Below are 26,468 nucleotides of genomic sequence, written 5' to 3'. Positions count from 1 at the left end.
AAAAGAGATCTATATCATTCTCATCAATTTAACCTCTTTAGGACAGTCTCAAGCAACGACAAGTCCAGATGTGAAGATGCACAACATGGTGTCCCATGAGAAGCATTAACAGTCTCTAAATTAGAGTGACACATTAAATGACATTTAATCATCCAAAATTATCATGAACTTGTTTTCTTTTCTTCATAGAGAACAACCTTGAACAGCTATAGCATCTGACAGGAGTCTCATTCATCTTTTAATCTGATACGGTACAAGGTTAATTTTTGAAGCTATTTTTCTCCACAAAATTGCACTCTGGGGATTTTCCAGTGCTGGAGAAAGAGGAAGTGGTGAAAGGATGTCCACTCAAGCAAATTTTCCAGCTGTGGCAAATTGCTACTAGAAAAGTTTGACTCTGAAGCCTGTGTTTTGTGAATATGGTGTCACACTGTGAATGTTATTTTAGTGGTTTATTCCCAGCAGGCTTAATGCATCTTTTACTTATATATGTTATATATGCCAGAGTCTCATTATAATCTTCTGCAAAATTAAGTAGCCTGGTGAAAATGTAAGTAGCACCTAAAATTGTATAATTAATTCAATTCAATCCAATATTTGCACATTGCTTTTTACAATACATGTAGTACAGGAACAGTGCTTTACAAACCCCCAGCCAGCAAGGCAAAGCCGATATCGGAATGTGAAAAAAAACCTCTCTGAGGTGTTATGTAGAGCAAGAAACCATGGAAGGAGTCGATACAATTAATGAACCTATTTACATTAAATAATTCTGTAATTCTACTTAGCCTGACAGTCTTACAGTATTTGATACTGAATGGTAATTTCTCCTATTAAAGGTTATCATATGTAGCAAGAATATATTACGTAAGAACAAAAAATTTTCAATTTCAACAAAAATCAATTTCAATGATCCATAGAGTGTGACAGAGGAAACTACATGGCTTGGATACACAATGCCTGCATAGTATGAATTTTGCATGATGGAATGGGAACACTGCATGGGCCCTGATTATATTTTGGGCATGCTATGGATGAATACAAATCGAAATGTAATCAGCAACCATCCTACACAAAAACACAATCCATGAATGCAAAGTGTGCTTTCTAGATGTGATATAAACACCGGTGCATATTTGTGACAGGAGATACAGGGCTGTGTTTACAGTATCACTTCCAGCACCCCCTCAAGGTACCCACCCGTGTTCATTGATAGCTACACCACAGCATGATGATTCACTGTGTGTGTGTGTGTGTGTGTGTGTGTGTGTGTGTGTGTGTGTGTGTGTGTGTGTGTGTGTGTGTGTGTGTGTGTGTGTGTGTGTGTGTGTGTGTCTGTGTGTGTGTGTGTGTGTGTGTGTGTGTGTGTGTGTGTGTGTGTGTGTGTTTGTGTGTGTGTGTGTGTGTGTGTGTGTGTGTGTGTGTGTGTGTGGTATTGACACATTACATGGGGGTGTACTGCTGACTGTAAGAACTGATTCACAGTCCCTTAAAGCAAAGCAATTATGTGGGTCAACGGTAGGAAATTGTTCTAAAGGTATAGGCAGTTTTGCAAAAAGACAGATGATGGCAATAATGTGCAATAATACAGCAATAATCTGCCAAAATATCCATAGTGAGGCTTCATTCATTTAAACGTGAAAAATAAAATAAAATACATAGACTATATAATGCTAACATGCTATTGGATCTTTAGTATTCCTTTGTACTTGATCTAACTCTTAAAAAATATGTTTCATGTGTTCTAATTTAGTCAGGTTTATTCAGTCATCTTTAATAGCCTAATATTTTTTTACATTATTAATTTTATTTATATTAGAAGTTACCACATGAAGCGTGTTTAAACTTAAATGGGGAGTGACAAATGAGCAGTGGCCTAGCTATCTTTTTTTGCAGTGACTTTAACCAAATAGTGTCAGGGTGATTTTTAGTGGATGTAAATTAGCATTGTACCACCAGAGTAGTCAAGTTCAACTCATTACCTATGAACATGATTCACTAGCCATACTGTTTGTCCACCAGATAGTGTCACAAATACATTTAGCCTTTATTTAAAACAATATATTTGTTCTAAACCTCTTTTTTTTAAATGTGTGCTTGTGCTGCGGTTTGATATTTGCCTAATGCAATGGCATTCTTGCTTATTTTTGCAGTGTATTTTAGGTGTCCGAAAAAATGTTGAGGGGTCACTGTACTTTATACAGTATTTTGTTCTGGAACTGGGTTTGTATTGTAGGCTACTTAGTGTTCATTCATTTGGATCCTCTGGGCATTTCAACACGCGCTTGTGTTGAGAACAGTCAACTCCGCCTCCTACCTGCCACGAGCTCACAGTTACTGCTGCTGGATCTGAGCGCGCTGCACTCGCGCTCTTCTGCTGACAACACGTAGTTAATGTAACTATTTAAAACTGCCAATTAATTTTGGCCAGTACTAGATAGACCTTTAGTAAAGTAAAATTCTTTAGCATCGTCAATAGAGGGAACACTGAACGAACTGGCATTAACGAGTATGGACAGTTTCACACTGAGCGGGGAAAAGATGCTAAACATCAAGAAGTTGTGGATTTAAACGCACAGCAGAACAGGGCTCATTCCTAATATCCTATGGCTTGAAGGTGAGATGCATGTTTTACACAAAACTATTGGATTTATTTAATCTTTGATTGAAATGGTCAGTGATATTAATTACCTTTTTAGGAAAGTGATTGTCACTGCTTCTCAGTTTGTACAAACATTAGTTGATATTAACTAACGTCTGGCTGTATTAGGCTACATAAAATGTTTATAACATTATTTCTTCTCATTACTTCAGCAATTGACGTAACGCGCGAGTGCAATGTCACATTTACGTGGAATAAAACAGCTGTGGTTGCCAGAAATCCAAGTATTATTGGATGGCATTTTGGTGCCTGTATATTTAACAGTTCATAACCATATTGAAATAGTAATATACCAACTATTTATATGGCTAATTTTATGGCTAATTTATATGGCTATTCATACTTTTTACTTCCAAAACCACAATACTTTACTGTATTTTACAGTAAAATTCCATTTATTCTCTGTTAAATCAAGAATTCTGTATGCTAAAGAAACTTATGAACAGGTTTTAATTTGAGCATTTTTTAAATAGTTTTTCTATTACAATTATGAACATTCTTCAAACAGTATATGTTGCACTTGGTATTGAGTAAATAGATGTGTGAGTAGAACACAGATTAAATATTGTTTAATAAACAGTCAAGTGAAGAGCACCTTATGTTGATCCTCACATTTTTCCAAGAGGTTTTCCAGAAGGAAAAAGACACATTTGGAAATCTGCTTTTTATTGATTTACAATTACATAATCACTTCTTGTTAATTATCGCTATAGATTACCCACAAACATATTCTGATGTCTACCGAGCTGACTAACCTTAGACAGTTGGCAAAGTGAGCCAATTGGCTGACAAGAATAATCGGTGCTAAATCACTTACATTCGGTCAGTATGGTGGTGTTCATATGTTCATGGAGTGCTGGTCTGTGTACAGATCATAGAAGTATTCTGTAGTACCTCCTGGTTTTAATATTCATCTCTGCAAGTGTGGAATGTTGGAAATTGACTCAGTTTGACATAACGGTAGAAAATATAATGAATGGAATGGTCTGTCTCCACTACAAAATTGATCTCTCGGTTATAATGACCATGTAGACTATTTAATAATTCAAAGAATTCCATTAAGCATAAAGCACACAAGAAATACTATAAGGAAAAATGAAAGTGATTGAAAAATTCTTTGGAAGACTTTCTTCCCTTGGGGCTTCTTGCGTGAAGAGGCGTGGCCCTGAGAGCATTTTCTTGACATTTTGCATGGAGGAAGAGGAAGACACCACAGACTGCCCTTTTGCTATTTAGCAGAGCCTGTTTTTAGGAGCTTGTAGAACAGGGGGCAGTGTTTCACAAGAGCTTCATAAAAAACATTTTAAACCATTGAGAACAGGACAAATAGGTAATGAACCTTATTACCGGTAATCCGTGATAGTTAGTTAAATTGATCAAAAATCTTCTTGGTGTTGATGCAAGTTTCAGCTAGAATTAAAGATATAGGAACAAATAGGCGGTTGACCATTCTGTATATCTCCATTTCAGATGCTGGGCTCTGACTGCAACATTTAGTATTTGCTTTTTGTGCACAGACTGAAAATACACCCATGGATTTCTCTGATTTTATGAGAGGCAAGAAAATAAAAGTCTCTGATTTTATGATCTTTCTTTGGAAGTGCAGCACATTATGGTCTAAATATATTTGGTAGCAGATGGTGGGATAGACATTATTAATGCTGAACACAAGGTGTCCCTGAAATTGGTGTCTCGGAAATGCCACCACTGTGGCATTTAATGTGTTTAATGGTTACAACAGTACAACTCACAATAGGTTGCTATTTAAGCACTATAATGAAAGTGTAACAAATGTCACAGTGGGCAAGACTATGCCCTTATACTTCTATGTAATCCAGGACTTGACATCTAACTCATAGGAAGACCAAATTTAATGTATTCATTTTTGACTCAGACAAAAATCTTTCATGACATTTCTAGCTTTGTTTACCTTGCTGCCCACTATGTGATTCTGCTTAATTTAGAAGACAGGGTAGAGACAAAAGGGGCTTTTTTAGACCATGACTAATGTTTATGGATCATAACCATAGGCAAACTTAAAATATAAAATGTCTCTAAAATGTGCATGCTTCAGCAAGTGCAGGCCCAGCTGGAAAGTCGTTCAGACATTTTCACAACTATTTTAAACCCAAAACTATGATGCGCATTTCTGGAAGAAACTTCTCCAGAGTTCATGTCTAGGACGTACAGCTCTAAAAGTTACATTGGAAGAAATTTTGAATAAAGAATAAAGTATAATTATAATTATTATTTTTATCAAAACTTAATAATTCTTATGATAATTGAATTGCTTATTAATAATAAAGGTGTTATTATACACTGAGATCAAATACAACGGTTTTAAACACATCAATGCAGATTTTACATCAGTGACATTTGACAAGTCCGTGGCACAGGCAGAACGACGACTGACCAAGGTAAAGCTGGAGAGACGAGGGAGCCTGGTGGAGCCGTAAGGACAATGGTCCCAGGTTGAGCCGAAGGAAGCAGAAACCAAGGTCACGCCGACTGGTCGACGAGCCAAGGTAGAGCTGGAGACTGGAAGACCCTTGGCATATCCACGCCGCAAAGTGGAGTTAGAGGAGGAGCCAAGGGACTGAAGGGAACCAAGTCAAGTCAAGTCAAGTCAAGTCATCCTCATTTATATAGCGCTTTTAACAATGTAGATTGTTTCAAAGCAGCTTTACAGAGATAAAGATATAATTTAAGGTAACAGAGATTGGTTTGGTTTTATAGTGGCTCTTGAAAAATGTTTTTTTAAGCTAAAGTTAGTTTTGATTGATTCACTTCCGTCTAAATGATCATTTGTTATTAAATTAGGGGCCGCTAAGACGACACCGTTCTCTCTATACAGACTTTAAACGTGAACCTGTGATAGACGCTGATGGCGTTCACATGCGCATTAAGAATTGATTCTATAGTTATGTGCGTTTGAATATATGTGCGCAGGTTTGTAATTCCTTACAAACCATGCCTAAACAAACTACTTGTCTATAAATTTTGATGCAGAATTTTTATTTTATCTTATCACTTTGGGTAGGTACGCAAACCGAAAAATTCCACAACGCTTTATCTGTAGAGTGGCATAGGGATCCTCCATAGGGAGTGGCTAGTTGGCACTTCAGCACTGCATTGTCATCAGGTCCAGGCGAAAGTCCTTCGTCACATCTGGAAACGGCCTGGATCCAGCAGGCTGCGGGAAAACCTCGGGATAAACAAAGACAATAAAATTAGCGTAGATGCCATTCTTCTTATGATGTAACGAGTACATCAGGATTTGAGGGAAGTGTTCCCAGTTCCGGCTGACCTAATCTAAGCAGCCTAATATTGAATTATAGAAGTCTATAGAGTGTTATGTGAATGCTAGGTCAAAGAGATGTGTTTTTAGTCTAGCTTTGAACTGACAGACTGTGTCTGCTTCCCGGACAATGTTAGGAAGATTGTTCCAAAGTTTTGGTGCTAAATAGGAAAAGGATCTACCGCCAGCAGTCGATTTATATATTCTAGGTATTATCAACTGGCCGGAGTTTTGAGATCGCAATAGACGTGAAGGACTACAATGCGTTAAGAGCTCACTCAAGTACTGGGGAGCTAAACCATTTAGTGCTTTGTAAGTAATCAGCAATATTTTAAAATTTATACGATGTTTAATAAGGAGCCAATGCAGTGTTGACAGAACCGGGCTAATATGGTCGTACTTCCTGGTTCTGGTAAGAACTCTAGCGGCTGCGTTTTGAACTAGCTGTAGTTTGTTTATTAAGCGTGCAGGGCAACCACCCAGTAGAGCATTACAATAATCTAGCCTTGATGTCATGAACGCATGAACTAGTTGTTCCGCATTTGTCAATGAGAGCATATGACGTAATTTAGATATAATTTTAAGATGGAAAAATGCGGTTTTACAGACACTAGACACGTGACTTTCAAATGAAAGATTGGTATCAAAGAGCACACCCAGGTTCCTAACTGACGACGAAGACTTAACAGAGCAGCCATCAAGTGTTAGACGATATTCTAGGTTATTACGTGTGGAAGTTCCCTTTCGAAGGGAACTCAACAATACGTCAACGACGTTATGGGGAACGCCTCAGGCGTGACAGGTATCTGAAATCACTATCAAATCACGTCAATCACATTGACCGGCGACAGCCCGTGAATCATTAGAGTAAGGATTAACGTGCGACCTGGAAGTATATAAGGGCGCCTTGCAACATGACAAATCATCTCATCGTCTTCAGGGACTGTTTGTTTGAAAAAACGCTATTCAAGTATACGGGAAGGTAAGAGAAAGATGAAACGCACAGCTAAGGCAGATTGTTTTCGTAAGTGTGCCGACCCGTGTCCGAGGTTTCTGACACCGGCCGACACACATGAGCTGTGCGTTTTTTGCTTGGGTGAAGAGCACGCACGGGAGGTTCTCGAGGGAGCCCTCTGTGCGAACTGCGAGCGTTTTTCTCTTAAAACGCTCCGCTCTCGTCTGGCCCTCTTCTCGAGTGAAGGGGGTTCAGCGTCTGGACCTCATGGTGCGGGTCCCGCTCGTGCAGAGGCCGAGTGGCGACTTACATCATGGGGCTCCCAGATGGAGCTCGTCGATCGCCTCGAGAGGGTTGTTAACCTCTCAGATGATTCGACGGCTGACGAGGGCGAACTGCAGGTCGATGGGGAAGATTACTCACCGACTGTACCTGCAGTTGATGCACTTCAGGACGCGCAGGAGATGGCTGAGGAGGTTTATGATCAGGTAGATCCTGAACCTCCTCAGCCATCCTGCCCTGTGTATGCAGAGCTGGTGGTTGTGATGGAGCACGCTGCCAACAGGCTGCAGCTGCCTTGGCAGCGCGCTAGAGAAGAGATCGCTCGCGGTAGGCTCGACGATCGGTTTCTCCCCGGCCATACACCACCAGCTCAGGTGAGCCTTCCATTTCTTCCTGATCTTCACACGGAGATCGAGAAGGCATGGAAGAGCCCATACTCTGCCCATATTCACCGACATCAGCGGGCCAGTTTCGCTGATGTCGAGGGGATCGGAGAGCATGGGTACGTGTCAATGCCGCCCATTGACGAGACGTTCGCGAACTATCTCGTGTCTGGGCGGGCAGCGACACTGAAAGCTCCAACCCTGCCATCCAAACCCTGCCATGAATGGCAGAGCATACATGGCAGCAGGTCAGGCCGGTGCTGCACTGCACACCATGGCAGTATTACAGGCGTACCAGGCCGACCTGCTGGGGTATCTCGACCAGGGGGCAGGGATGTCCCCTGAGGCGGTGGCTGAGCTGCGCCGCACCACAGATCTGGCTCTCCGGGCTACCAAGCAAACCGCTGCCGCGATCGGACAGTCGATGGCGGCGATGGTGGCCACGGAGAGGCATCTGTGGTTAAATCTAGCCGACATCGGGGAGAAAAAAAAAAGCCTTTCTCCTCGATTCGCCGGTTTCGCCTTCCGAACTCTTCGGCACCTCCGTAGAGGCGGTGGTGGGGAAGTTCAGGGAGGCGAAGGCGCGCTCAGCAGCATATAAAACTTGTATACCGCTGAGATCCGCGTCCGTACCCCGGCAAGCGGGAGGGCCTGGCCCTTCACGGTCTGAGGACCGTAGGCAGGGCCAGCGAGCCAGTGTCGCCTCTCGTGCGCCCCCTCCCTTGAGGAGCAGGTCGCAGAGAAGGCGTGACTCCCGCAACAGAAGAGATTTGAGGGAGGTTATCCAGCGCAAACGCACACAGCGTCGGTAATGGATAACCTCCCCGGAGGGTCACGAAATCTCCCCTCTCTCTTCTGACCCCCAGGCATTCATAACATCAGGCCTGGGGATGGGCCTATGATGAGAACTATGTTCTGATGGCCCACCTAGGCTTGGTTAGTCGAAACGCCCCTTTCAGGCATGTAAAGTGGCGGATCCCAGGTTTGTAAAGAACTATCTGGCGAGTCTTCACTTTGCACGCCGCAGGTGAGCTGCTGGTCTTTTCAAAGAGTATTTTTTTGTGATTAAAAAAATAACATTTCTCTTTACAGACCTTGTTCCCTGTATAGAGTCATGGGGTCATGTCAAGGTAATAAGGTAAGAGAACTTTATTGGATTATCAGGGCCCTGAAGTTCCCCGTTAGGTGGCCAGAACGGTAACTGTGTTAGCCTTCGGGCTGCTAGCCACCTCAGGGTAGAGTGGTTGGTCTCTCTCTTAAAATTGTTTTACTTAGAGTGTTGACTGACGCTAGAGCTTCAGATAGATCTTATGTCCGGCCCACGGGTCCGTTTGACTTCATCCTGAGTATGTCGCCCCTTGAGCTCTGTTTGGGTTTTCATTAGGCTGAGCGATTCTGCAGCCCTTTGTATGGAATAATACAGACTATATTCTTTAGTAAGGCTGTGGCTCCTCCGAGCCCTCAGATAGATCTATGCTTGCAGGCTGGCCCTCACCAGGGCCGCCTCTGTAGCTGGCCTAGGCTGTGCCAGGGATAATAGAGGCGCTCTGCTAAAAATTTTAGCATTTCTTCCTCTGACCCTTCACTTTGTGAATGTAGGTTTCTAGCATCCCTGTATAAACAGCCTCCTCCCATGGGAGTCGTTTGGCCAAGGCCCGCCCCCTTCTCTGCATTCTGGGGTGACTAGAGTAATGCAGCGTGGTGCAGAGGATGGTGTATAAGGACATGGTAGGCCTCAAATAGGCCTCCGTGGTATATATGTCTTTACTGAGCAGGGTTAGGCCATCTTTCGCTTCACGAAGAAGACTGGGTTTCCTGCCCGACCCTGCCGTGCAGAACTGGCCTACGGATTTAGGCCGCCAGTTTAGGCTTCACTCACCTCGCTGAGCTACTGCTCGAGCGCTAGGTTGTAGGTGGTTGGCTTTCATTCAAGCCCCACTCCCCTAGGTTGGGCACAGATACATTTCTGTCACCCCTAGAGCCACTGGCAGGCCCGCACCCTGGTAACCTCAGGGTGAGGTGTGAGTATTCCCCTGTGATACAGGTAGGTCTGAGCACTTCACTCCCAGTTCTGTTATATCCTACCTCGCACCACTATGGCTCGGGTCGAGTATGAAGTAAGCTTCACTTCTTCTTTGGTCGAAGTACGCTCCCCTGAAGCCAGAGCATTGCCCTGAGCTGACGCCCATGCATAGATGGTAGGCCCCTGACTAACTGGGGCCTCCGTTGAGGCAGAGTGGCGTATGTTGTACTCCCCTTGTTTTAAGGGTGCTAGCTTTCTTGCGGAGTACACTGCCATGGGCAATGTGATTAGGCACCAGGATGCTGTAGGCGCTGTGTAAACAGTTTTTCTGCCAACGAAGGCCATTAGGTAGTAGGCCTCAGCAGGCCTCCTTGATTGGACAGCCCCCTAGAGGGCACTGTAGGCCAGCTCACTTTACGTGGTTGGCCTTGATGGTTCCGGCAGTTGACTCACTGATGGGTAGTAGGCCTTAAACAGGCCTCCTCGGAGGTGAGTCCCAACATTGTGGGACATACCTTATAGCGCTACTGGAAGCCCATTAGTAAATTATGCTTGTGTAGTATGGTTCCCAACAGTGTACTTTATGGCAGAATATGACCTGCTATTAGCTAGTAGGCCCGACCAGGCCTCCCTGATAGGCGAGTCCCCAGCTGGCTGGCCTTAGCAGGCCACCTTATACTATCACCCGGACTCAGGGCTCAAAGCTACCAGTGGTTATCAGGTAGTAGGCCACTCAGGCCTCCCTGAAGGTGAATTCCCACTTAAGATGGTTATCAGGTAGTAGGCCTCACCCGGCCGCCCTGAAGGCGAATTCCCACTTATGTTGGCTATCAGGTAGTAGGCCTCTCTGGGCCTCCCTGAATGTGAGCTTCCAAATATTGTGGCTGTCAGGTAGTAGGCCGCTCTGGGCCTCCCTAGGATGTGGGCTCCTAAATATTTTGAATATCAAAGGTAGTAGGCCTCACCAGGCCTCCCTGAAGGTGAGTTCCCACATACTGTGATTATCAGGTAGTAGGCTCCTCCAGGCCTCCTTGAATGAGAACGGTCAGGTAGTAGGCCTCACCAGGCCTCCCTGAAGGGGAGTTCCCACAGTTTGTGGTTACCAGGTAGTAGGCCTCTCCAGGCCTCCCTGAAGGTGAGCTCCCCACATACTGTGGTTGTAGGGTAGCAGGGCTCACCGGGCCTCCCTGAAGGTGAGTTCCCACGTACTGTGGTTATCAGGTAGTAGGCCTCTCTTGGCCTCTCTGAAGGTGAGCACCCCACATACTGTGGTTATCAGGTAGTAGGCCTCTCTGGGCCTCCCTGAAGGTGAGCACCCCACATACTGTGGTTATCAGGTAGTAGGCCTCACGTGCCTCCCTGAAGGTGAATTCCCACTTACGTTGGCTATCAGGTAGTAGGCCTCTCCGGGCCTCCCTGTAATGTTCCCTAGTGCTGCTGGGTTTATGAAGCTAGTGGTCTCTTGCTATCAGTTTCAGCTAGCCTTAATAGGCAGCTGCTGAAGGCGAGCTTGCGCCCTGGCTCGCTAAAGTGTTCATTCTCTGCTATTGGTTCCCTACCGGAACCTTTTCTGCCTACAGCCTGGTTTGCCTACCAGGCAGACCTTGTGCTCCCCTCACCGAGGGTCTCTATGAGCATGCGGCTTCCTGAGTCTGGTCAGACGGTCGTAGGCCTCTCGTGAGGCCTCCCAGTTAGATCAGCCCTTAGGCCTTCACAGGCCTCCTCAGTGTTTTGAAACACAGACACTGGGTTGATCCGTGGATCGAGTAGAGAAACTCCCCTCGCTAGCAAGGGTTGAAAAGCACTATGCTGAGTCATACTCTCCGGGATATCCCGTCTCTGAGATCCGGGCCGAGTGGTTCTCTGCCAGCTTCGCAGTCCCTCGGGTTGGATGCCTTACTTAAGGCATTTGTCCAGAGGCTCTGTCTTCAGACAGACAGGATTTGGCCAGACTAAGTGTCTATGTACTGACGCCAGGTCAGGCCGTCCTGGTGGCATTTCGGGGTGAGTAAGTTCCCCTGAATAGTGACTGGCTGGGGTTCCTTCGGGTTCCCTAGCCACATTCCCTAGAAGGGACCCCTTCTAATTGGAAGCTATGGTTCCAGGCCCGGAGCCGGCCCAGGTAGGCCTTTCATTTAACCATGTTTATGAAGGTTTTTCCTGTGAGGCTTTAGCTTGTGCTATGACCGTAGGGAATGCTGTCACTGACAGCCAAGTGTGACCTGAGGGTGAGTGGTTCTAGCGTTTCATTTGAAGTTGCTGGTTCTGACCGTTGTCACTGCCACTTGGCATGCACTCCCCTTAGCATGGCGGCGTTGGTATATCGTTCCCCATAACGTCGTTGACGTATTGTTGAGTTCCCTTCGAAAGGGAACGTCTCAGGTTACGACTGTAACCTATGTTCCCTGAGAACAGGGAACGAGACAATACGTCTCCCTGCCATGCCTCTGGGCTTGCCTACCGTACAGTCCCTTCAGACGATAAGGTGATTTGTCATGTTGCAAGGCGCCCTTATATACTTCCAGGTCGCACCTTAATCATTACTGTAATGATTCACGGGCTGTCGCCGGTCAATGTGATTGACGTGATTTGATAGTGATTTCAGACACCTGTCACGCCTGAGGCGTTCCCCATAACGTGGTTGACGTATTGTCTCGTTCCCTGTTCTCAGGGAACATAGGTTACAGTCGTAACCTGAGACGTTTTTTGTCCAATAATTAGAAGCTCTGTTTTTTCAGAATTTAGTAGTAGGAAATTATTAGTCATCCAATTTTTAAAATCAACTATGCATTCCGATAATTTTGTGAATTGGTGAGTTTCGTTAGGTTTGGAAGAAATATAGAGCTGAGTATCATCAGCATAACAGTGAAAGTGAATTCCATGTTTCCTAATGATATCTCCTAAAGGTAGCATGTACAGAGTGAACAGCAGCGGTCCTAGTACTGAGCCTTGTGGTACGCCATACTGAACTTGTGATCGATAAGACATCTCTTAATTTACTGCTACAAAACTGATAGCGGTCAGATAAATATGATTTAAACCATGCTAGTGCAATTCCACTAATGCCAACATAGTTTTCTAGTCTATTTAAGAGAATGTTGTGGTCAATGGTGTCAAATGCAGCACTAAGATCAAGTAACACTAATAGAGAGATACAACCACGATCGGATGATAAGAGCAAATCATTTGTGACTTTAATGAGAGCAGTCTCAGTGCTATGGTGCGGTCTAAATCCTGACTGGAAATCCTCGCAGATACCATTTCTTTTAAGAAAGGAACACAATTGTGAGGATACTGCCTTTTCTAGTATCTTTGACAGAAAAGGTAGATTTGAGATCGGCCTGTAATTGACTAATTCAATTGACTAATAAAACCAGCGGAGGCGTGCCCAAGGAACTGGCTGTCATTGGTAGAGGAGGTGGAAGATGGGCTGGGCGGGATCATTGGAGACGCAGGAGACATGGAGCTGGGCAGAACCAGTGAAGCCACAGAAGACTTGGAGCTGGGTGAAACCAGCAGAGACCAGGAACCAGGAGACTACAGGGATAATCCACTTCCAAATCCTCATCAAAAAAGTTTACCCTCAGCAGCGAGAGTGTGGGCAGGGCTTCCACTAGCACACCCACTGGTACTGACGATTTTGCCGGCTCTCACAACTCGTCAGACTCTTGTTTGTGCTCTGGCTCCAGGGCGATGATCATCTCTAGGTCTTTGTTTCTAGCGCTGGCATTGCGGTAGGCTCTGCGTCTGCGGTGGGTGTTTCGTCTGTTAGAACGAAAGGAGGCTGGCGGCTTGCTGGGCTGTGCCCGGAGTGGGGCAGGTGATGTCTACCTCAGCGGGGCAGATGAATGGGGACCCGTTTTTCACCAGCACCCACTCCACATTCACGGCAAAATCCCACAAGGACCATTCACTAGCATGCCTTGGACAACTCACTTAGGCTGGTGTGGAAAAATATGCAAAGCAAGTAGTCCGGATAATGGGTAAGACATGCCAGATCTAAAAAGTTCCTTGTGTGGTCCTCAAGTGAGTGCTATCCTTTCTCCAAACAGAGCAACTGGACAGCTGGTAAGTCCATTGTTTTTTAAAGAAAAAAACACTGCAGAAATTTGTAGGCTCTGTGTTCTTTAATGAAGTGTGTCTGTAATGAGCACACAATGATCAGAGAATTTAACAAACAGCGTCTTTAATGAATAAATGTTCTGAAGAAACATGATTACTTAATATGATTTAACAGGTTGAGGCTTAGGCACATTCATAGAGCACATCAAGGCCTGGTTTCACAGACAGACAGAGATTAAGCCAGGAGTAGGCCTTAGCTAAATTAAAATATTTGGTTACACTTTACTTTGATGGTCACTTTAGACATTCTACTAACTATAAGTAACTTTTCAACTACATGTCAACTAACTGTAATTAGAGTATTAGGTAGCTGTAGTAGACTGTCAGTAGACTGTTTATGGTTAGGTGTTAGGGTTCGGGTTAGGAGAACAAGTTGACTTGTAGTTGCTAAGTTACTTATAGTCAGTAGAATATCTGTTCGGGGACCAACAAAATAAAGTGTTAGCAGATATTAAGCAGACAGTCTACTAATACTCCAATGACAGTTAGTTGACATGTAGCTGCAAAGTTACTTATAGTTAGTAGAATGTCTAAAGTGGACTATCGAAATAAAGTGTTACCATATATTTAAGTAGCCTAGCTTTTATACATGTGCCTTAAAAAAAAAAAGAAAAGAAAAAAAAACATTACTGGTGTGCATCTTGAGACAAAACAATATTTTAAGATTTGTTAGTGCAAGTTGCTTTCAGTTGAGACAGATCAAACATGCATTTAATTCTGGGACTATATTTAAGCATTTTCTGTGAAACCGGGGACAAATATGGTAAACAGAAGCTCAAACATGTATGCTTGACACTAAAGAACAAATCTTATTGATTTTTGTGAAATGAAAGTCTTTTGAACAAGTTGTTGAACAAATTTTAAATTAATTTAAGTTTTTGGGTAAACTACTGTATGTCTCTAAGGGTCAACAAATTCTGTTGTTATTTACTCACCCTCATGTTGAGTAAAAAAAATATTTTTTTTTACTTTGTATGGTGTCATTGGGATTTAGCCACACTTAATAAATGGTAACTGTAGCAATGTTCAGGGAAGAAGGAGGCGGGAACCGGCGAACAAACAAAAATACCGCCAGCAGCCCCTCGCGGACGACTGCTGGCTAACGAAAATAAATATAACTGCCAGCAGCCCCTTGCGGACGACTGCTGGCTAAAATAAAATACAAATACAAAAACCAAACACAACTAAAACACAGGCCTGTTCCTCTCTCGATCATCAACGTCGTCGCTCCTCCTTTATGCTTCCGCTCCTCCGTGAGAGATGCGAGACCGGTGTGCTTCACAGGTGCTGCTCCTTAGCAATCGCACCACCGGCCTCGCACCGTTCTCTCACGTCCCTCGGCCATCCTGTTCGCCACAGTATCATCTCAAATTAACTGATTTTATTCAAGTCAAAATCATGTAGATATAGCTCTTTAAAGTAACAAATGTAGGTTATCACATTTTGCAGAGCATTACCTGAAGTTGTTTGGTTCTCTGGTAAGTCATTAGGGAAAGCACTGATCACATTTAGCTATGACCTAACTAACTAACTTGACAAACAAAAGAAAAATGCTTCATATATGTATATATATATATATATATATATATATATATATATATATATATATATATATATATGTGTGTGTGTGTGTGTGTGTGTGTGTGTGTGTGTGTGTGTCCACTAAAGACTTCATTAATGGCTCACATCTGTTACATGTTAATGGCATGTAGCTAATTACCTCAGGTCGCATTCATCATAATGTCCTCATGTTTTTAATATGGATGAACTTCACACATTGCCTGCCCTGGATAAATAAACTCTGCCTTTGGCCTTGATGATTTACCATGCTGTACAAAATTGTCTGTCTAAAACGGTCTTCAATAGGCCTATATATTGTGTTGCTCTAGTGTCAACCAACTGTTATATTATAATCTCCCTAAAACACTGGCCAGAAGGCCATCAGGGTTCTTCAAGCCCCACATCATCATCATCCGTTTCATGCTGCTTCCCATGCTGCCATGGGAGGAGAGCTCTTGCTTGACTCTTGAGGCTTGGAGACACCCTCCTATATTGGAAACAGGCATGGGCTGCTCAAGACATGGTTGTTAGGATACAGCATGGGCTTACAGTCCTAATGAGCTCATCTGAGGCTTGTTATATGGTGCTTCTCCACTGCTGCTCTCCAAGAAGCAGACGTTTCCACTGTTTCCCTAATGGTTGCTTCAGAATGAGTGAGTGCTGGAACAGATAGAACTGGAACACTGGAATAATGTGGGTTTGACACACAACAATAGTTTTGTCGATGTTATCTAACAAACGTTGCTTTGTGTGTTTATTTAATTCAAATTATGTGGAGAAGCTCCTTTGTTCTAGTAAACCTTTGATTACCAGAGGGTGGGTCAGACACTCCAGACTGCGGCCTTTCGGAATTATTTTTTATTTTTTTTCATCATGAAATGCCGGAGTAGTCATTTTAGACCAAAGCATAAAAATTAAATCACAAATCCTTGAAAGTGAATTTTCAATTATGTTAAAATAAAATTACTTTTCATTGCATTTTGTTGATGTTTGTTTTATTATTTTAAAAGCTCAGAATATTATTATTGATGAGTTCTTGTATCAAACCGCAAACGTTTCTTTAAAATTAAGGGATTTTGCAAAGATTTTTTTTCTGTGGAAATCTGCTCTTAGATTTTTCCACAGGTGTCAAATCTCTTGACACGCTGTATGGAATTACGTCAAGGTCAATTTGAGCCTATAGTTATGGCAAGTAGTTTCTCTACAGCAGGGGTCTCCAACACGTTGCTCGCGAGCTACCAGTAGCTCTTGGCCTGATTGGAGGTAGCTCGCCAATGGCCCGTTCACATATCGCGTCTTTTGCACGCTCAAGTTCGTTATTTCAAATGGAGGAAGCTCATAATTGAAGCGACGCGCTCATTTTTTACAGGCACAGCGAGATGAAAAAATCCATTAGCTACTTAAACTTCTTTGTCGTTGTGGAGAGCGCAGTGTATGGTTGCATAGCAACGACAGACAAAATCGGACCGAATTTTACTATTAAAGGGATAGTTCACCCAAAAATTATGTCATTAATGACCTACCCTCATGTCGTTCCAAGCCCGTAAGAGCTCCGTTCATCTTCGGAACACAGTTTAAGATATTTTAGATTCAGTCCGAGAGCTTTTTGTCCCTCCATTGAAAATCTATGTATGGTATACTGTCCTTGTCCAGAAAGGCAATAAAGACATCATCAAAGAAGTCCATGTGACCTCAGTGTGTTAGTTAGAATTTTTTGAAGCATCGAAAATACATTTTGTTCCAAAAATAACAAAAACGACGACTTTATTCAGCATTGTATTCTCTTCTGGTTATTTTAATGTTTATGTAAACAAAAAGTGCATATTAATGCTAATTTGTTATTTGCTGGTTTTCGACATAAAACTTGGTGAATTGATTTTATTGTGTATTAGTAGCCTACTTTTTGAACAGGATTCTGTAATAACCATGATCATTTTGGCCACTAATCATGAAATGAAATTTTCATGCCATTTCACCTCTAGTTAAGATGCACTGTAAAATCAATTATAATTATGTGTTTTTACAGTATAATATGCAAAGTTTAATTAATTTAAAAAAACTAATCTCTGATCCTGTTTTTTTCTATGACATTGAAGGGTGACGTATATAGGCCTACAAAAACTCTTTCAGGTCTAAAACAGTTTAGATAGTTGTTAATATGAGAGTTATGAGACATTATTTAAGAGATTTAAGTATTGTATTACACGAGTAGCTCTCGGCCACTATCTTTTTTTAAAAAGTAGCTCTCAAATGAAAAAAGGTTGGAGACCCCTGCTCTACAGGGTTCACAAACACATCATAGCAATTGCAATGTGCATAGGAAAATGCCGCATAAATGAATGTTTCAATACTTTAAGACACCATTTGCATGCATTTGAATGTGATCCCCTCCCTCTCTCTCTCTCTCTCTCTCTCTCTCTCTTGGTGCATGCTGGGAGGGTTTGGGTGCGTGTGAGGGTTTTCACGAGGGGAGGGTGATCGTGTGCTTGTTTCAAACTTTTCTAAAACTTTTGTTCAATTTTCCTGATTAAACGATTTTTTTTACAGTGATAAGGGTATTTATTTTGAGGATCAGATTGGGAGCGGGATGGCGTCCCTTACGCCACCTGTCTCCCTCCGCCATGGAGACAGGTGTGTGACGGCGAACGGGGTGAATGTGGAAGAAGTGTTACTTGCAGTTGGACAAGAGATCGGCTATCAGAATATTTCATCTGCCTCGCGAATGAATAAAGCGGTGGTTGTGTTTGTAAAAGAAGAGAACCAAGTGAATCGTCTTATAAGCAGTGTGAATAGAGATCGCTAAGACATGTGACCAACTGGGCGGCAACGTCATCAGAACGCAAAGAATTATGGGTATGTTTGGCCCGTTTACATCGGTTTACATGGGCTGGCATAGCAGGCTAGTGTTCTGGCATGAAAAAATAAATAAAAATAGCGTGAAAAACAGAATATAATCATACAAAATGCAGCGGGCTAAAGAAAACATTGTCGGACCATACCAGAAAACTGTCGTCCGTTCAAAAGTATGCTAAAGTTTTAAGCACCACACTCCTCGCTCTCTCTCATCTATCTGCATGAAATCGCAATTCATGTCAAGATTGCAATGCTGGAGTGTGTGCGGGTGTGTGTGTGTGTGTGTGTTTGTGCGCCCGCGAGAGAGAGAGGCATGGGCGCGATCGAACTGTGTGTGTGTGTGTGTGTGTGAGAGAGAGAGAGAGAGAGAGAGAGAGAGAGAGAGAGAGAGAGAGAGAGAGAGAGGCGCGATCGAACAGTGGAAACATAAAACATACTCCCTCATTTTGTTCATAGAGGTTATCATTCAAACTGCAAAGTGTTTACTTATATTTGTGTAACTTACACTCTCAATAAAACACAACATTGTGCTTTTGTCACACTCTAAACTCTTGTCAAGCTGTAACATACAACTGTCACCCAACCAAACACACGCAGTTTTAAAAGCAACATCCAACCCCATTTCAAAACAGTCTGTGGGTTACATCTTTTGGACATTAATCATATCGCATTGGTTTTCATTTCTTTTCTTCAGAGCAGTTACATATTCTACATTGATTAAAAAAAATCAAATGTGTTTTTAATGGTAGTATAATTTTATACGAAAATCAATTATTTACCATTCAGATGAGAATAAAGTTAGGGTTCATTAAAATTAAGGAAAATAAATATATTGATCCGTTCTTAAAGGATAATTCAGGTATTTAGCCCTTTGAGTCTATTTTCTAGTTTGTTTTGGATGAACTTAGTTTGAGAGGTGGGTATAGAATTTTGACGATGGGTCCTGTCTCGACTTTTAGAATCTTTTAGAATCGCCTCTGACCGCTTCAGAGTGAGTGTCTACGAGCGTACACAAACATGTCCTTAAAACAACCCGTAATGTTCGTTTTCAAAACTGTGCAAGAAGGACTATTGCAGTTTATGACACAGCAGGTAGACGGCATCTTGAATATTGCGTTCTTCCCTCCATGCAATCAAGTCTGGCGCCTTCTGTTTGTGCCGCGGATTCCCAAAATGCTTTGCGTTCACCACTGGTAATACGTCACGATGACGTCAAATTAGCAATCTCTATAGTGGTAAGTGGAGACTTTATTACTGTTTTGCCGCTGGTTGCTCCAACAAGGTAACCGTTTCAAATGTGCCGCCTTTCATCCAGAGTAATGAAATAGAACGAGAGCTTTTGCGATTTGGAAAGTTAGCTAGCGCTATAAAAACCGTTCCTCTCGGATGTAGAAATGAAGCGCTAAAGCACGTAATGTCGTTTAGAAGACAGGTTTTTATGTTCATGAATGAACAGGAGTTGGATGTGTCTTTTTAAGTTTGGCATGAGGGGAGAGCGTACATGGTTTACGCAAATACTGGAAATATGAAATGTTTTGAGTGTGGAGATGTTGGGCATAAGCGTGTAGCATGCCCCCATAAAGCTCAAGCTACTGAAGAAGCCGCTAGACACACGGATGAGGTTGAGACTGTGAATGATCCTGAAAATATGCAGTCTGTAGATGTGGAAGAGAATGAGCCTCAGGGAGCTGAGGAAGCTGTTGAAGTAAATGAAGAAAATTACAACCGAACTGAGGAAAGGGGGATTGTGAATAATGAAATAATAGAAACGGTGGTAAACAATGTAAGGAGTGAAGACATGGGAAATGTTGCAAGTAGTGGAGAAAATTGTGTAGGAAGGGAGAACATTGATGATGCAGAAATGAGAGATGAAGATGCACTTTCTGAGTTTTCAGACATTGGGTCACAAGTGATGGAAGACACATACTCTTTAGAGGAAATTAATGACTTTTTGGATACAACATTTGGTAAAGTTGTTGAAGTAGAAGATTTTTTTGGACAAATTTATAATGTCAGTGTTGTTTCTGCAACAACAAAAAAAGTGAGCTATGGAGTTTTGGATAAAAAGAAAAGATTCCGGCTGAAAAAGATGGTAACGAAGTTGAGGAGAAAGAAAGTGAAAGATTTAAAAAAATAGGAATGAATAAATCACAAGTGGTGTTCTTTACTCTGTGCCTTTTCTTTTCAGTTTCTGTCTATTTCTTATTTCTCTATATGGATGTGTGGAGAGTGAGATCATTAAATATTAATGGGGTAGGGACAAGAATAAATTAGCACAGATTTCAGAGTTTTTAAGAATTGAAAAGGTTATTGTTTGTTTTTTACAAGAAACGCATACAGACACTGATAACGAAGTTGAATGGGGGTTATGGTGGAAACTAGGGAATTTTGCCTTGAGTCATGACACAAGAAATAGTGCTGGGGTAGCTATTTTGTTTTCTAAAAGTGTTAATATTGTAAAGGTAGAAGAAATTGTTAAAGGAAGATTATTAACACAAATTGAGTATAAAGGAATAGATTTTGTATTTGTTAATGTTTATGCACCTAATAATGGTCCAGAGAGGCTGATATTTTTTTATGGAATTAAAAAATGTGATTGAAAAATATGATGATAATGTTTGTCTAATACTTGGAGGTGATTTGAATTGTACAACAGACTTTGTTGTTGATAGAAATGGAGAAGAGCCTCATAATAAGTCAAGTGATGCATTAAAAAAGTTATCAATGAATTTCAGTTAACAGATGTATGGAGAATGAGAAATGAAGGAGTAAAGCAGTATACATGGTTAAGAGTGGTTGATAATAGAATTAGTGGAGCAAGACTGGATAGGTTATATTTAAAAAAGACATGGAACAATAAGGTGATGAATACTTTTATTAGACCTAATGGTTTTTCAGACCATCATATGGTCATATTAGATGTCAATTTGAAGAAGACACCCAGATCTAATTATTACTGGATTTTAAACATTAAGTTATTACAGCATGTCTCTTTTTGTGAAAAATTTAAATTGTTCTGGGATATTTGGAAATTAAGGAAAAATTCATTTGAAAACCTAAGTCAAAGGTGGGATGTGGGCAAGACAAATATAAAAATGTTTTGTCAAATTTATGCTTTCCACTCATCAACTATATTGAAAGCAACAGTTAAAGCTTTACAATGGGTCTGTCACGTGTAGGAGAGAGGACCCAAAAGCAAAGGGCAGTTTGACAAAGTTTATTAGTTCAGGCAAAATAACACAGGTGGCACATAAGGCGAATAAATCCAACTGAAGAAAGTCTCATCCAAAGGAAAACGGAAAGTCTCTCAGTAATAGAACAGAAATGTACGGTCAGGACCGGCAACGGGAAATCCCCGGAGGATGAGACAGGCTGGGTCCGTAGAGAGCACGGGAACGCCAATCCTTGACCACTCACGTTAGCTGAAGAAGTAACAAAGCAGAGACGAGGTACACGGTAGACAGATTGAGGCACGCACCAGACAGGACACGACACGACAGGGCTTGGTTCAGCAGGTACACAGGTACGTAACCTATGGCAATAATCTGACAAAGAACAAAGGACAGGGAAGACTAGAAATAGAGAGTCTAATCAGAGAAAGAGGGAACCAGCTGGGGAGGAGAAGAGGGAGAGTGATGAGGTGATGAGAGACAGCTGAGAGCGGCAGAGATAATGAATGGGAATGTGTGTGTGTAAATGGATGTAATAAAGAGTGTGACCAGGAGAGGGTGGTAGAGTGTAAGAGGAGGATACCGGGATCATGACAGTACCCCCCCCCTCAAGGAGCGCCTCCTGGCGCAACGGAGGAGGAGGACTGGCGGGAGCGGTGGAAGTCATCGATCAACGAGCGGTCCACGACGTCCCGGGAAGGAATCCAACTTCTCTCCTCAGGACCGTATCCTTCCCAATCAACCAGAAACTGATGACCCCGACCCCGGGGGCGCACGTCGAGAAGTTTGCGAACCCTGTAGATGGGAGCGCCTTCAACACGGATAGGGGTAGTGACAGGACGGGGAGGAACACGAGTAACGGGTTTAATACATGATACGTGAAAAACCGGGTGAACGCGTCGAAGATTGGCAGACAATTTGAGTCTGACTGAGACAGGACTGAGTATCTTAAGGACGCGGAAAGGCCCGATGAATTTAGGGGCCAGTTTACGCGAAGAGGATTGGAGAGGAAGATTAAGGGTAGACAGCCAAACCCTCTGCCCAACGGAATAACGGGGGCTTTTGACACGACGTCTATTAGCGGCCCGCCGGGTGCGAGCACGAGACTTCAATAGAGCAGACCTGACCCCTCTCCAAGTACGCTTAGCACGTTGAATGAAGGCTTGTACCGACGGCATCTTAGAGTCTGTATCTTGTGACGAAAAAAGCGGAGGCTGGTAGCCGAGACAACACTGAAAAGGGGATAGACCAGTGGCAGAAGACGGAGCGGAATTAAGTGCGTACTCCGCCCAGGGGAGCTGCTCTGACCAGGAAGCCGGATTGCGGAAAGCGAGGCTACGGAGAATGCGACCGATTATCTGGTTTGCTCGTTCGGCTTGGCCATTGGTCTGTGGGTGAAAGCCGGAGGAGAGACTAGCCGACGCTCCAATAAGGCGACAAAACTCCCTCCAGAACAGGGAAGAGAACTGGGGACCCCTATCGGAAACGACGTCGGAGGGAAGACCATGTATCTTAAAGATCTTGTCGACGACAATCTGGGCGGTCTCCCTAGCAGACGGGAGTTTAGGTAAAGGAATAAAGCGGGCGGTCTTAGAAAAACGATCAACGACAGTAAGTATCACGGTGTTCCCCTCAGAGGAGGGGAGACCCGTGATAAAGTCCATGGCGACGTGAGACCATGGGCGAGACGGTAACGGAAGGGGACGCAGCAACCCGGCCGGGGGAGAATTACCAGATTTAGTCTGAGCGCAAACGGCACACGAAGCGACGAAACGGCGAATGTCGCGCTCACGAGAGGGCCACCAGAATCTTTGGCGGACCGCGGCGAGCGTGCCCCTAACGCCGGGATGGGCAAACAGTTTGGATGAATGGCCCCACTGAAAGACCGCGAGACGAGCAGAAGGAGGAACGTACAAAAGACCCTTAGGACAAAGACGAGGAGTAACGGCGTGGGCCAGAGAGCGCTTGACCAAACGTTCTATTCCCCAGACAGCTGCGCCCACCACCACGCCCTGAGGAAGGATCTCCTCCTTATTGGGAACAACCTCTGGGGAAGCAAACTGTCGCGAAAGAGCATCAGGCTTGAGGTTCTTAGACCCGGGGCGGAAGGAGATGGAAAAATCGAAACGCGTAAAGAAAAGTGCCCAACGAGCCTGACGAGCGCAGAGCCTCTTCGCAGAACGAATGTACTCTAAATTTCTATGGTCCGTCCAGACAACGAACGGGACTGAGGCACCCTCAAGCCAGTGACGCCACTCTCCGAGAGCTAAACGGATGGCCAATAACTCGCGATTGCCAACATCATAATTTCGTTCGGCGGGCGAAAGACGATGCGAATAGTAGGCGCAGGGATGAACCTTCTCATCAGAAGATGAGCGTTGGGAGAGAATAGCTCCAACGCCCACCTCTGATGCATCAACTTCAACAATGAACTGTCTAGAGATATCAGGAGTTCGTAAGATCGGGGCGGAGGAAAAAAGGGACTTGAGGCGATCAAAAGCTGTCTGAGCTCCCTCCGACCAGGAAAATCGGACCCTGGCGGACGTGAGGGCAGATAGAGGGGCGGCGATCTGACTAAAGTTACGGATAAACCGACGATAAAAATTTGCAAAGCCTAAAAAACGTTGAAGAGCAACGCGCGACTCAGGCACTGGCCATTCCGTGACCGCACGGACCTTGGAGGAATCCATGCTAACGCCCTCAGCGGAAATTACCGAACCAAGAAATGAGATGGACTGCGCGTGGAAGGTACATTTCTCGGCCTTAACAAACAGTCGGTTCTCGAGGAGACGTTGGAGAACTTGTCGAACGTGTAGAGTGTGTACTTGGAGAGAGGGAGAGAAAATTAAAATATCGTCAAGGTAGACAAAAACGAAAATGTTCAACATGTCTCTGAGCACGTCGTTAATTAACGCCTGGAACACGGCGGGAGCGTTGACCAGCCCGAAAGGAAGAACGCGATATTCAAAGTGTCCTAAGGGGGTGTTAAACGCCGTCTTCCACTCGTCCCCCTCCCTAATGCGGACAAGGTGGTAAGCATTACGAAGATCTAGTTTAGAAAAGATCTTGGCCCCCTGCAAGATTTCGAAGGCAGAAGACATGAGAGGCAAGGGATAACGGTTCTTGACCGTGATGTCATTCAAGCCTCGATAATCTATGCAGGGGCGTAATGTACCATCCTTCTTTTTAACGAAGAAAAAACCCGCACCGGCAGGGGAGGAGGAAGACACAATGGTACCAGCTTCGAGCGAGTCAGAAAGATACTTCTCTAGAGCTTCGCGTTCGGGGGCGGAGAGAGAGTAAAGTCTACCCCGGGGAGGGGTGGTGCCAGGAAGGAGGTCGATAGCGCAGTCATACGGTCGATGGGGAGGAAGAGAAGTGGCCCTGGAACGACTGAAAACCGCTCGAAGATCATGGTACTCCCGCGGGACCCCGGACAAATCACCCGGCTCCTCCTGAAAGACAGAGACAGAAGAGACAGGAGAAACAGCAGACATCAAACACTTGACATGACACGACAAATTCCATGAAAGAATTGAACCTCTAGACCAGTTAATCTGAGGATTATGCTCGACTAACCAGGGATGTCCTAAAACAACAGGGTTAAAAGGAGAATGCAAAACTAGAAAAGAAATTGTCTCTTGATGATTACCAGAGATGGTGAGACTCACCGGAGCAGTGGCAAAGCGCACTCTAGAGAGGATACTACCATCAAGGGCGTGGACAGGGGTGGAGTCTTTACGTTCAATGAGGGCAATCCCCTGTTCTCGAGCCCAAGTCTCATCCACAAAATTTCCCTCGGCTCCCGAATCGATCAAAACCGGACAGGAGGTGGAAAACCCTGGCCAGCGGAGAAGAGCAGAGAAAGTAGTGCGTGCGCGTGACGGAGGGTCTAGGGTTGAAGCGCTCACCAGTAACCCTCTCTCTACTGGTGAGCCTTGGCTTTTACCGGGCAGGAGGCGACACGATGGGAGGCGGAAGCGCAGTACATGCAGAGACGAGCCGTTATACGGCGCTGGCGTTCGGCCGCGGAGATTCGTAAACCACCCAGCTGCATAGGCTCGGAGTCAGTGAAAGGCGGCGGTGTAGAAGAGCGAGCCGGGGTAGAGAAAAGTGCCCTCTCAAGGCTGCGGCTGCGGCGGCGCATGTCGAAGCGCCTCTCCACACGAATGGCCATATCAATAAGAGGATCCAGTCGAGTGGGTGATTCACGGGCGAGGATCTCATCCTTAATGTCAGCATTGAGCCCTTCGAGGAAACGGGCTACTAAGGCAGGCTCGTTCCAGTCACATGAAGCAGATAAGGTACGAAATTCAATCGAAAAATCTGCTGCTGACCTTCTCCCTTGACGAAGCGTAGACAAAAGACGGGAAGCCTCCGCTCCGAATGCAGAACGGTCAAAAACCCGCAGCATCTCCTCCTTGAAGGAGGAATAACGGCTGAGACAGTCAGCCTCCGAACTCCACACAGCTGTTCCCCACTCCCGCGCCCGGCCAGCCAGCAAGGAGATGACGAAGGCGATGCGAGAGCGATCCTCAGCGTATGTGGAAGTCTGTAGTGAAAAGACAACCTCACACTGAGTCAAAAAGGATCTACATTCCTTGGGCTCACCGGAATAGCACGGCGGGTTGTTCACTCTCGGCTCAGGCGTGTCACGGCTTCTAGAGGTGGAGGATTCCACTCGGAGGTGATTAAGCTGTTGTGAGATATCGGTCATGCGAGTAGCAAGAGAATCCATGGCATGGTGAGCGGCGGCCAGTTCATCCTCATGACGGCCCAGCATGGCTCCCTGGATCTCAAGTGCAGATTGAAGAGGACTCTCCCTTGCTGGGTCCATTTCTGGTCAGATTATTCTGTCACGTGTAGGAGAGAGGACCCAAAAGCAAAGGGCAGTTTGACAAAGTTTATTAGTTCAGGCAAAATAACACAGGTGGCACATAAGGCGAATAAATCCAACTGAAGAAAGTCTCATCCAAAGGAAAACGGAAAGTCTCTCAGTAATAGAACAGAAATGTACGGTCAGGACCGGCAACGGGAAATCCCCGGAGGATGAGACAGGCTGGGTCCGTAGAGAGCACGGGAACGCCAATCCTTGACCACTCACGTTAGCTGAAGAAGTAACAAAGCAGAGACGAGGTACACGGTAGACAGATTGAGGCA

At 44.2% G+C, this 26,468-nt stretch overlaps 1 protein-coding gene across 1 annotated transcript in view; it reads left to right on the top strand.

Annotated features, from left to right (window-relative positions):
- Positions 1-2,357: 2,357 nt before the first annotated feature.
- Positions 2,358-26,468, top strand: part of drd2b (dopamine receptor D2b) — a 231,374-nt gene continuing 207,263 nt past the window's right edge. The window contains exon 1 of the mRNA XM_077206507.1: positions 2,358-2,617. The gene's annotated coding sequence lies outside the window, so the exon portion shown is untranslated. The remainder of the gene's footprint in view (positions 2,618-26,468) is intronic.

This window comes from Siphateles boraxobius, unplaced genomic scaffold (genome assembly GCF_051911475.1).
Source record: "Siphateles boraxobius isolate OS27281-9 unplaced genomic scaffold, OSU_SipBor_1 56, whole genome shotgun sequence".
Lineage (NCBI taxonomy): Eukaryota > Metazoa > Chordata > Actinopteri > Cypriniformes > Leuciscidae > Siphateles > Siphateles boraxobius.
The sequence above is the reverse complement of the archived record's forward strand: the minus strand, read 5'-3'. Positions and strand labels throughout refer to the sequence as shown.